Here is a 12414-nt window from a genome sequence, read left to right on the forward strand (position 1 = left end):
TCGCCCTTGAACCAAAAGCCTCAGAGCTGCTCTGGGTCTCCTGGGTCCCTTAGCAAGCACTTTATGTATCCAGGGATCTCCAAACAGTTTATATCAGACATGGCTTTCCTATAAAACAACACATGCATCTAAAAGAATCGCTACTAACAGGCATTTCTCTCAAGAAGACATACAGATGGCCAACAGGCACATGAAAACGATGCTCAGCTTCTCTAATTATCAGAGAAATGCAGATCGAAACTACAACGAGGTACCACCTCACACCGGTCAGAATGGCCATCATCAAAAAGTCTACAAATGACAAATGCCGGAGAGGGTGTGGAGAGAAGGGAACCCTCCTACACTGTTGGTGGGAATGTAAGTTGGTGCAGCTACTATGGAGAACAGTATGGAGGTTCCTCAAGAAACTAAAAAAAGAGCTACCATATGATCCAGCAATCCCACTCCTGGGCATATACGCAGACAAAACTCTAATTCAAAACGATCCATGCACCCCTATGTTCACTGCAGCACTATTCACAATAGCCAAGACATGGAAGCGACCTGAATGTCCATCGACAGAGGAGTGGATAAAGAAGATGTGGTACATATACACAATGGAATACTACTCAGCCATAAAAAAACGAAATAATGCCATCTGCAGCAACATGGATGGACCTAGATACTGTCATGCTGAGTGATGTAAGTCAGACAGAGACAAATATCATACGAGAGCACTTATAGGTGGAATCTAAAGTATGACACAAATGAACCTATCTACGAAACAGAAACAGACTCATGGAGAACAGACTTGGGGTTGCCGGGGGGGGCGGCAGGGATGAATTGGGAGTTTGGGATGAGCAAATACAAACTATTATATATAGAATGGATAAACAACAAGGCCCTACTGTATAGCACAGGGAACTCCATTCAATATCCTGGGAGAAACCACAATGGAAAAGAATATTTAAAAAAGAGAGAGAGAGAGAGAGAGAGAGAGAGAGAGAGAGAGAGAGAGAGTGTGTGTGTGTGTGTGTGTGTGTGTGTGTGTGTGTGTATAAAACAGAACCACTTTGCTATACAGTAGAAATTAACACAACACTGTAAATCAACGATACTTCAATAAAAATAATAAAAATAAACAATTTTAAATAAGCAAATAAATAAAAGACATCCCTACTCTATTCAATAAAAGACGCTTCACTAACCTAACTTGTCTTCCTCTATCCATCCTGTCCTGCTTTAGTATGTCTCACACAAGAGTCAAGGTGATGCCTCTAAGACAAATCAATTTCTGTACGCGTTCTTCCGTGGCTCCCATTTTTGTCATAGTGAAAGTCAAGTTCTTACAGTGGCCACAAGGTTCTGAGTGATCTGGTTCCCCACCCCCCAACCCACATGCGCACACACACACGCACACACGTACATGCACGCACACACACAGGCACACACACACACACTATCATCTCTCGTCTCACCTCCTGCCACCTCCTGCCGCCAGCCTTCAACACTCCAGGCATGCACCCACCTCAGGACCTTTGCACATGCTGCTTCCACAGCCTGGAAACTCTTGGCCCAGAAATCCAAACGGACCACACTCTGACCTGTTCCGTGTCATCACTCAGAGACCCCCTTTTTTTTTTTTGCGGTACGCGCGCCTCTCACTGTTGTGGCCTCTCCCGTTGTGGAGCACAGGCTCCAGACGCGCAGGCTCAGTGGCCACGGCTCACGGGCCCAGCCGCTCCGCAGCATGTGGGATCTTCCCGGACGGGGGCACGAACCCGCGTCCCCTGCATCGGCAGGCGGACTCTCAACCACTGCGCCACCAGGGAAGCTCAAGACCACCTTTTTGTCAGACCTTCTCTGGCCCTCCCACACCCCAGCACTCCTCTTCCTCTGAGATTTATTTTTCTCCAAAACTTTTCTCACACCTGGCGTAGATTTTACCTAATCATTTTGTTTATTGCCTGTCCTCTTCCTCTAGATTTTGCCCAGACGATTCACCACTGTATCCCCAGCACGTAAAATATTGCCTGGCATGCAGGTGTTCTACAAGTATTTGCTGAGCAAAACAGCTTCATGTTTTGTGAAATAAAAGAGATGGGGAGCGTGCACATTTCTTGTGGGAGGGCAGAATACTGCTATGTGTTTCCCACGTCAAGAGAATACAACCTAAGAGGCATAATGAAGGCAACCATACTAGGTGGAGGATGAGGGATCTGATGAAGGGTCTGAGTTGGCAGTTCTTGTGTTAGAGGCTCAGATGCAAACACACAGGAAACTCCTGAGCAGGGACCAGGAGCAAGTCGGGGGAGCGGAGGTTTCCTACCTTCCTTCTCTGCCTGGAACAGCAGGAGCCCTGCCCGCTCCGGAAGCTAGAGTCCCCCACCCCCTCCACCTGGAGCCCACTTGCCGCCCACACTCCCTTCTTGCAGTGGACAATTGTCCAGACACCAACTGCAGCTCAGAATCACAATGTCCCGGAATTTTCTCTCTAGAAAAGCAACTCCTAAAACTCCATCAAAGCCCGGGTAGGGTGGGAAGATGCCCAGATCCTTCCATGTGAAGAGTCTCCATCCTGCTGCCCGTCTTGAGCTGCCAGCTCCTCGTCCTCCGGGTTGTCTCGGCATCAGCCACCAGCTCTGGGCACACTCCTGGCGGCGGGCGGGGGGGGGGGTCCCAGTCCAGTGGGTGCATCGTCTACATTCCTGTGACAACTCCTCTGAGCAGAGACATGGAAAATTCCACCTCCCGCTGAATGGCTCTGATGCCAGAGTCAGGGCAAAGCAAACAAACCCTGTGTCTTACCGACAAATGAAACAAACCACAAAAATCTCCTCCTCCAGTTGGGATGGTGCCCAAAACTCTGCACAGCCGCCCAGAAGCAGCCACAAAGGATCCACAGTAATTTATTTTTCTAGTCATGAAGAATCCCCTTTAGGAATGCATCGTCGGAGGGAAGACTTTTGTTTCCAGTCTTTTCATAAGCCTTTTGGTTACATACAAAGGTAAAGCCAAAAGCCTAGTCCAGATTCAGAATGTTCAAAAAATCAATAATTAACACGTACACTGTGTGTCCGGTGTAAATCTAAGCACTGTACATTTGCCATTCACTTAATCCTTCTATCAACTCCATTTAACAGATGAGAAAGCCAAGGCACAGAGGGGCTAAGCAACTCGCCCAAGATCACACAGCAAGTAAGTGGCAGAGTCTGGATTCAAACCCAGAAAATCTGGCTCCAGAGTCTGAGACCTTCACACTGAATCACCTTTCTAGTTCCATAGAGTAAAAAGATCCTCTTCCTTGTGGGAAGAATGACCTCACTGGGGGTTATTACATGTCTGGGATTGGGGTGCCCAGATTATCGGGGCTGTGGTCAAGGGCACTTCCCTTGGGAACTGGTAAACTGGTCCCTACCAGGGCTTCCCTGGTGGCGCAGTGGTTGAGAGTCCGCCTGCCGATGCAGGGGACGTGGGTTCGTGCCCCGGTCCGGGAAGATCCCACATGCCGCGGAGCAGCTGGGCCTGTGAGCCATGGCCGCTGAGCCTGCGCGTCCGGAGCCTGTGCTCCGCAACGGGAGAGGCCACAACAGTGAGAGGCCCGCGTACCGCAAAACAAACAAACAAACAAACAAAAACTGGTCCCTACCAAATGCCGGCACACTGGGGAGCGAAGAGTAATAACCACATGAACCCAGTCACCCCATTAACACCTTCCCCCACTAGATGGCCATGGCCAGCTCCAGCATTTGCAAAATCCAGTACTACAAGGGCTGGCAGGACATGTACACGAGTGAAGTGGGAGAGGCGACAGGCAACAGAGAGGGGTGGAGAGGGTGGCAAACTGTAAAGTACCAACCTCCTCTGGGGCAACCATTTCTCAGCTCTCATGGTGGCTCCAGCATGGCCACATCTTCAAGTGTGTAAAGAGGGGCAGAAATCTGGCTCTTGATGTGAAAAGCTACCATTTCAAATGTTGGGGGCAAATTATTTTGAAAATGTACACACTGACTGATAACAGAATACATCAAGGGGGATGCACTGTGGAGGGCCCTAGTCATCCTTTGGGTATGACATCCATTTTCATTGACCGGTACCTGAGCACAGTCTGTTCTGATTGGTCAGTAACAGGTTGGCGCTCATTCTGATTGGTCAGCACTAAGTTGGAACATTCTAATTGGCCAGTGCCTGTACTCAAGGTAGTCCTATTAATTAAGTATATCTGAGCATTTTTTCCCTAAGGAGAAGGGCCATAGCTTTCAGTAGGTTCTCCGACTTGTCTGTGGCCCCTGAGGAGCTACGAACCATCTATTTAAACACCCTGTTTCCTTTATATGTTTTCATTTCTACTGTTTCTGAGCACTGATTATGCTTAATGCTGGCACACGTTTTACCTGTTCCCATGCCAGCTCACTCTTGTCAGATCACGATTTTGTATCAAGAGCTGGGAGCCAGCCCCCAAGGCTCAATTTTGCTTGATCAAAGCCGATCCTGGCCACTTCATTTCTCCTGTCCCATAACTGGCTTAGGAATGGGCCTGCCTTCCAATTCAGCTATTGAGATACTGGGGCAAGTTGGGCTGGGGGCAGAACTGGGGAGACTGGAACATTTATTTTTAAACAACACAGGAAAAATAACACTGTATTCTTTTCTGTTCTGTAGATATTTTGCGTCCATCTACGCGTGGATCTCTGGCAGCCATTTTGCAACCATGAGGAGAACTAGCTTGAGAGATGGAAAGGTCCTTGATGGTACAGACTCAGAAAATTAACTAGATCAGGAACCGCCCTGAGTCCAAATTTCTTAATATGTGGAATACTAAACTTTCCTTGTTGTTTAAAGCCATTTCAACTGGGTTTTCTAGTACTGCAGCCAAGAGCATCGCCTAAACGATATACTAATTCTAGCTATATGAATAATATATATTCTTAGACTACTAGCTATTTAAAGCATTTCAAGGGACCTTCCTGAGATTACCTGCTGTGTTATTAATCCCAATAACTGAGCTGGGGGGGACTTGGACACTTTGTTTTTTTGGACATCACCTTTTCTAATTCCCACCTTTTCAGATGACAAGCTGGACCATGAAGTTGGAATGTACTCATGATCACCAGCCAGGCAGTGGCAAGGGCATTCTGACTTGGTCTGGGCACTTCCTCCTGGACTAACCCAGTCTCAGATTTGCAAAGCGTCAGGCTCTCAACAATGTGTGTGCGACAAAAGGAAAGATAAGTGAAAACGGTAAGTTAAAATCTAAGCTGCCGTGCCCAGCTTTTTCCCAACACGTTTAGGCTCACGTCCCACGTGAAGGAAACTGGAAATGGGAGGTAACAGATTAGAGACTCAGGGAAGCAGAAAAGACCAAGGAATCTATAAGCAGACCCATAATCAAAGAAAAAGTTCGCCATTCCTTAAAAGCTTGGAAAGTGTGTGTACACTCACATCTTTTTAATTATTCATAGTCTGAGTGTATTATCTTTAATTATTCTTTTTTAGCAGTATTTTCTTTTGACTAACCCACCACCAGCCATCATCCTGTTGTACAGACGGGGCTCCTTCATTCCTGAAACGCGCTGCCGTCAAATGTGGAGAAATGATACCCAACCTGAGAAGGCAGCGTGTTCAAGAAAGCAGAGAACGGGACTTCCTTGGTGACGCAGTGGTTAAGAATCCGCCTGCCAATGCAGGGGACACGGGTTCGATCCCTGGTCTGGGAAGATCCCACATGCCGCAGAGCAGCTAAGCCCCTGAGCCACAACTACTGAAGCCCGCGCGCCTAGAGCCCATGCTCCGCAACAAGAGAAGCCACCTCAATGAGAAGCCCGCGCACCGCAATGAAGAGTAGCCCCTGCTCGCCGCAACTAGAGAAAGCCCACACGCAGCAACGAAGACCCAACGCAGCCAAAAATAAATAAATAAATAAATTTACATATAAAAAAAGAAAGCAGAGAAAGCCTCTCCTTGGAGGTGAGGCTGGTTCTTGCACAGAATGTAAAAATCACGTGGCTCTACGTGACCTGTCCGTGGTGCTGCCCCTTGTTTATGTATGTATGTATGTACGCATGCACGCATGCCTCGCTGTGCAGCGTGTGGGATCTTAGTTCCCCGACAACGGATCAAACCCACGTCTCTTGCAGTGGAAGCGCAGAGTCTTAACCACTGGACCGCCAGGGAGGCCCCTGTCTCTTGTTTACACGATCTGCCGTGCTCTGCAGTGCTGACCCCGGGGATGGACTCACCTTTGCTGGAGCTTGTCTAGGGAGGACAGGAGAATGGGAGGTGGGCTAGATCTTTGGGAGGAAAAGGGGAGGATTCACACCTGATGGCCTCAATTGATTCCGGGAAATAAGAGGTGAAGTCAGTCTGGGCAAAGAGCCCTGGGGAGAGCAGTGCCTGACGTAGGAACCTGTTCTTCCAAACATCACCCCCACACACACACCATGAGCATTGATGCCTGCACAAGGGCTCTACTCTCCTGTCCAGCCTAGGCGCTGCCCCTGCCACTCTCTGCTTCTGCCCCGGGTCCCACACCCTGAAGACCTTAATTGCTACAATTAACCCCTCTCTCTCTCGCATATCACTTCTCCTCTCTACATTCATTTCCCATTCAACACAGAACAAAACAAAACTCCATGGATCTACGTTCCCCCCCAGCTCTCCCCCAATTTCCCTGCTCTCTACATAACGAAGCTCCACGTCCCTGAAGCCCTTCACCAGCCATGTCCATGCTCCCTAAGCTCAGGGGTCTCCGCCCCCCATGCCTTCCCAGCAGCATTAACTCCCTCCTTCTTGAAGCACGTTCCTCCCAGGATTCTGGGCCGTCATGCTCTTTATTCTCTCACTGTCACCCCATCTCAGTCTCCAGGGCTGAATTCTCCTCCGTGTCCAATCCTCTCACTTGGAAACACCCTAGTTTTCATCCTTGGACCACTTCTCCACACCCTCTCCCTAGATGATCTCATGCCTACAGTTTAAGTACCATCAATACTCGGATGCCTTCCGAGTTTTAGATCACCAGCCCCTCATCTCTTGAGCTCTGGTCTCCCATATTCAGCTGCCAACTTAACTCCTTGACTTCCGTGTCTAACAGGCGCCCCAAACAAGCATCACCCTTGATTATCCGCTTCCAAACACACTGGCCTCCGAGCTCTCCTCCTCGTAGCCAACGGCCTCCCCATCCACCTGCTGGCCTGGACCGAAAACCTGGCTGCCATCCTTGCCTCCTCTCTTCTAGCCAGGGTCCCTCCAAGAAACAGATTTATGACAGATGGTTTAAATGAAGAGCGTTTACTGACAGGGCTACTTTCAGAGAAAGGTTGGGGGAGATACATGTACGACGGATGCTAAGGAGCCCAAAGACCTGTAAGAGGATAAAAAGAATTCTCAGAGGCCAGGAAAGCTGCATCCCTTCATGGTGAGAAGCATAATCAGGAAGTGTAACTGAGCAGGAACCCTCCCACATGTCCCCCACCTCTTGTTTGTAGCCAAGCTTTAGCCTCCCAGGCCTTCCCCCAGTTCCCAAGAGCAAATTTAATCAGAGAATGAGGAAGTGCAGAAACAAACAAAAGCAATCAAGCAAGACAAAACGAAAACCATTTAGCCATAAAACAAAATCAAGGGCCTTTAGTTCCTCCTCAAGGGCTATAGATAATACCCTGAGCCGCATCCTTGAGTTATTTTACAAACACTGAAACCCCTACCAGGATAAGAGCATGCTTCCCACAAGCATGCAGACCTCAGAAAGGTTGGAACCAGAAGGCTGAGGATGTTGACTCCCGATTACCCCCCCACCAACCAGGCAGAGGTATGGGCATGAGCTGATCACGTACCCTGTGACCCTCTCCCTCACGCTGTCTTTAAAAACACTTCCCTGACAGCCAAAGCCAAACTCAGAGGGTTTGGGTCCTTTGAATATGAACTGCCCATTCTCCTTGCTTGGTGCCTGCAATAAACACCACGTTTTCCTTCACCACAACCTGGTGTCAGTAGACTGGCTTAACTGCTCATGGCGCGTGGACACAAGTGTGGTTCTGTAACAAAACAACAAAGCTGCTGCTAAGGTCTGAATGTTTGTGTCCCCTCAAAATGTATATGTCGACATCCTAGTGCCCCAAGTGACGGTAGAGGGGCTTGGGAGGTGCTTAGGGTCATGAGGGTGGAGATAGGTCATGAGGGTGGAGCCCTCAGGGATGAGATTAGTGCCCTTATACGAGACCCCAAAGAGCTTCCAAAGGACACGGCGAGAAGCCTGTGACCTGGAAGAGGGCCTCACCCAACCTTGCAGGCACCCTGATGGTGGACCTCTAGCCCCCAAAACTGAGAAATAAATTTTCGTTTGTAAGCTACCCTGTCTGTGATATTTTGTTATTGCAGCTTGAGTGGGCTAAGACAACCAAGAGAGATGTGGTTCTGAAGAAAGGTGGGAGCAGTGAAGAAATACCCTAACCTTTTCCTCCTACTAGTGCTTCGCATTGGACAAACTAGTCAGAAATCAGAGAGTCAGAGGCTGGATGATGTGGTCCCAGGGGTCAGCCTCTGGGGGGTAGAGCAGGAGGAGGGCAGAGGAGGGACAGGGGTGGCACAGATAGAGAACAGCAGGCCCTGGTACCGACCTCAGAGGGCCCAGAAAGAAACAAAAGCTGAGGCCGACTTGAGAGCAGCCTGAACCGTGAACACACTGCCTGCTCTCCTACAGATCCATCGGCAGAAGATGAAGCCCTCCTGGATCAAGGTGGTCAATTACTGGATGACCACTAACCTATGCAGACAAAGGGACAACCCTCAGGAAAGTAGGCTTAAAATAAGGACAAGAATTCAGGGAAAGGGCTTCCCTGGTGGCGCAGTGGTTGAGAATCCGCCTGCCGATGCAGGAGACGCGGGTTCGTGCCCCGGTCCGGGAAGATCCCGCATGCCGTGGAGCGGCTGGGCCCGTGGGCCATGGCCGCTGAGCCTGCGCGTCCGGAGCCTGTGCTCCGCAGCGGGAGAGGCCACAGCGGTGAGAGGCCCGCGCACCGCAAAAAAAAAAAAAAAAAAAAAAAAAAAAGAATTCAGGGAAAAAAACTGATAGCCACACACCATAGAGTGAGACCTCACAGATTCAGCCTCCGCAAGTTACTCAGCAAAGAAGCAAAGAAATAAACAAACTCAGAGGCAGCAGCAACAGGCCTTACGTGGGGGATCAGGACGCGGTCAACAGGTAAATAATGCAGAGACAGGCCTTACGTGGGGGATCAGGACGCGGTCAACAGGTAAATAATGCAGAGACAGGCCTTACGTGGGGGATCAGGACGCGGTCAACAGGTAAATAATGCAGAGACAGGCCTTACGTGGGAGATCAGGACGCGGTCAACAGGTAAATAATGCAGAGACAGGCCTTACGTGGGAGATCAGGACGCGGTCAACAGGTAAATAATGCAGAGACAATAGAGTATCTAAAAGGTCCAGTTTGAGACAAAAAATGATGAGATGCAAAGAAACACGGAAATGGGATTCATACTCAGGAAAAAAGCAATCAATAGACCATGTCTCTCAGTGCCCCCAGATTTTCAATGTAGCAAAGATTACATAGCAACCATTATAAATCTGATCAAAGAACTAAAGGAAACTATGCTTAAAGAATTAAAAGTATGACAGCAATGAGTCAACAAATAGAGAGTCTCAAATGGACAGAAACTACATTTCTAAAAAAGACCCATTTGAAAAAATTATAGAGTTGAAAAGTATGATAACTGAGGTGAAGAAAAATATACTACAAGGGTTCCATAGTAGATTCAAGATGGTAGAAGAAAGAATCAGTGAACCTGAAGTTACAGCAGTAGAAATTACCCAATATGAAGAGCAGAAAGAAAAAATATAGTAGGTCCCCTACATATGAACCTTCAAGCTGCGAACTTTCGAAGATGCGTATGTGCCAGCCATCAACGTCCAGCGTGAGTGCAATTGCAGCTCGCCCTCCGTCTGCTATGGCTGACGGTCCTTCAGCTCTGCCATCTCCCACCTCCTCTCCCTCCTCCAGTCAGTAACTCTTCCTGCCTGTTCACGTGATGCTGGCCCCTGTGTGCCAGCTGTTGTATGGTACTACTGTACTTTTCAAGGTACTGTGATGTAAGATTAAAAATGTTTTTATTTTTTGTGTTTGTTCGTTTTTTTATGTATTATTTGTGTGAAAAGTATTATAAACCTATTACAGTACAGTACTATGTAGCCGACCGTGTTAGTTGGGTACCTTGGCTGACTTTGTTGGACTTGACGAATAAATTGGACTTACAAACGCACTCTCGGAATGGAGCTCGTTCACATGTAGGGGACTTACTGTGTTGAAGACAAATGAAGTGACCCTCAGAGACGTGGAGGAGGGCGTCAAGAACACCAATATACATGTAAGGGGAGTGCCAGGAGAAAAGAAGAGAAGGGGCTGGAGAAAATACTTGAAAAAATACTGGGCAAAAGCTCCCCAGAATATTCAGAGATCCATACCTGGACCCATCATAATCAAACTCCTGAAAGACAATAAGAAAACCCTGAAAGCAGCAAGAGAAAAACGACATCTGATACAGGGGAGCATCAATGCCATTAAAACCCAAACGATAACAGCTCAGTGAAACAACGGAGGACAGAAAGCAATGGGATGACATATTCAAAGAACTGAAATCAGGAAAGAACTGTGAACCAACAGGTCAACGTCCAGAGAACGAGCCCTTCAAAACTGAAGGTGAAATTAAGGCATTCCCAGATAAAGGAAGACTGAGAGAATTTGTTACTAGCAAACTGTCTTACAGAAATACTAAAGGAAGTCCTTTTAGCCGAAATAAAATGATTCCAGACAGTGATTTGAATCTGCAGGGAGAAATGAAAGGCACCAGAAATGTAAATATGTGTGTTAACATAAAAGGCGCTGCAAAGACAGCTTCCTCTTAACTTCTTTATGTCACAAGATTGTGTAAAACAATCATTTTACCCAGAATACACAAAGAACTCTTACAACTCAAAAATAAGACAGCCCAATTTTTAAAGTGTACAAAAGATACAACGGATCTTTCACTAAAAAAAATATATGAGTGGTTAACGAACACATGAAAGGATGTGCAGCGTCCTTAAACGGTGGAGAAATACACATTAAAACCACAGTGAGATAGCACTCCACACCCACAAGCACTGCTATAATAAAAAAGATAGTCGAGACCCAATGTCAGGACGCGGAGAATCTGGAATCCTTACCCATCACTGGGGCGCATGTTAAATGGCACAGCACTGGGGAAACAGTCTGGCAGCTTCACATAAACTTCCACATGACCAAGCAATACCACACCTAGGAACCTACCCGAGAGAAATGAAAACAGATGTCCACAGATATATGCACACAGAGGTTCACAGCAGCATTACTCGTAATAGCTAAAACGCTAAAACTGGAAATAATTCAAATGTCTGTGAACTGGGGAATGGATAAACCAAGTGTGGTCCACCATAAAAAGCAATAAAAAGGAACACACTACTGATTCAAGCTACAAAATGCATGGCCCTCCATTACATCATGCTAAGTGAAAGGACGCAGATATAAAAGACTACGTACTATACGATTCCAAGTATTCAATACATGAAGTGTCCAGAAAAGACAAATTTATAAAGAGAAAGCATGACCAGAGGCCCCTCGTGCTGGGACTGGGAGGCAAGGATTGGCAACAAGTGGACATTTTTGATGGAAATGTTCCGAAGCTGGAAGACGGTGATGGTCACACAAGTCTACAGATTCACTAAAAATCATAGAATTATGCAGTTATGATGGATGAATTCATGGTAAATTATACCTCAGAAAGCACTTAAGGGGCTTCCCTGGTGGCGCCGTGGGTAAGACCCTGCGCTCCCAGTGCAGGGGGCACAGGTTCGATCCCTGGTCGGGGAACTAGATCCCACATGCGCGCTGCAGCTGAGGACCCCACGTGCTGCAACCTAAGACCCGGTGCAACCGAATAAAAAAATAAATAAATGGCACTTTTAAAAAGATCAAGGTGTGGCAGGCAATACAGTCCTATCGCCCCAGGCCTTCGGCCTCTGCCCTTTAAGCAAATTGAGACCCTCCCCTCCCCCCCCCACCCCCCGCCTCACTGTACCCAGGCCTCCAGCACAAGCCAGGGGCTCAGAGTTCCACGTCTGGGGAAGCACAGAAAGACACGGGTGCCGGGAGCTACATGGACCAAGTCTTGGTCTTGCAACACCCAGCCCTACGACCCAAGGCCACCCCAGCTTGCAGACGGGGACTTCTGGGGGGCTTTGAGCCCAGGGGGAGCAGATCCCCTCTGAGCACATGGGAAGCAGGTGGAGAGCTGTGTCCACACGCAGCCATTATCCTCGGCCTCCCGCCTGCCTCCCTGGCCACACCCCATCACTCGTATCTTTGCTGCGGGGTGTCACGGTCCCCCATCTGGTCTACCTGTTACC

The sequence above is a fragment of the Phocoena phocoena genome, chromosome 13 (genome assembly GCF_963924675.1).
Source record: "Phocoena phocoena chromosome 13, mPhoPho1.1, whole genome shotgun sequence".
NCBI lineage: Eukaryota > Metazoa > Chordata > Mammalia > Artiodactyla > Phocoenidae > Phocoena > Phocoena phocoena.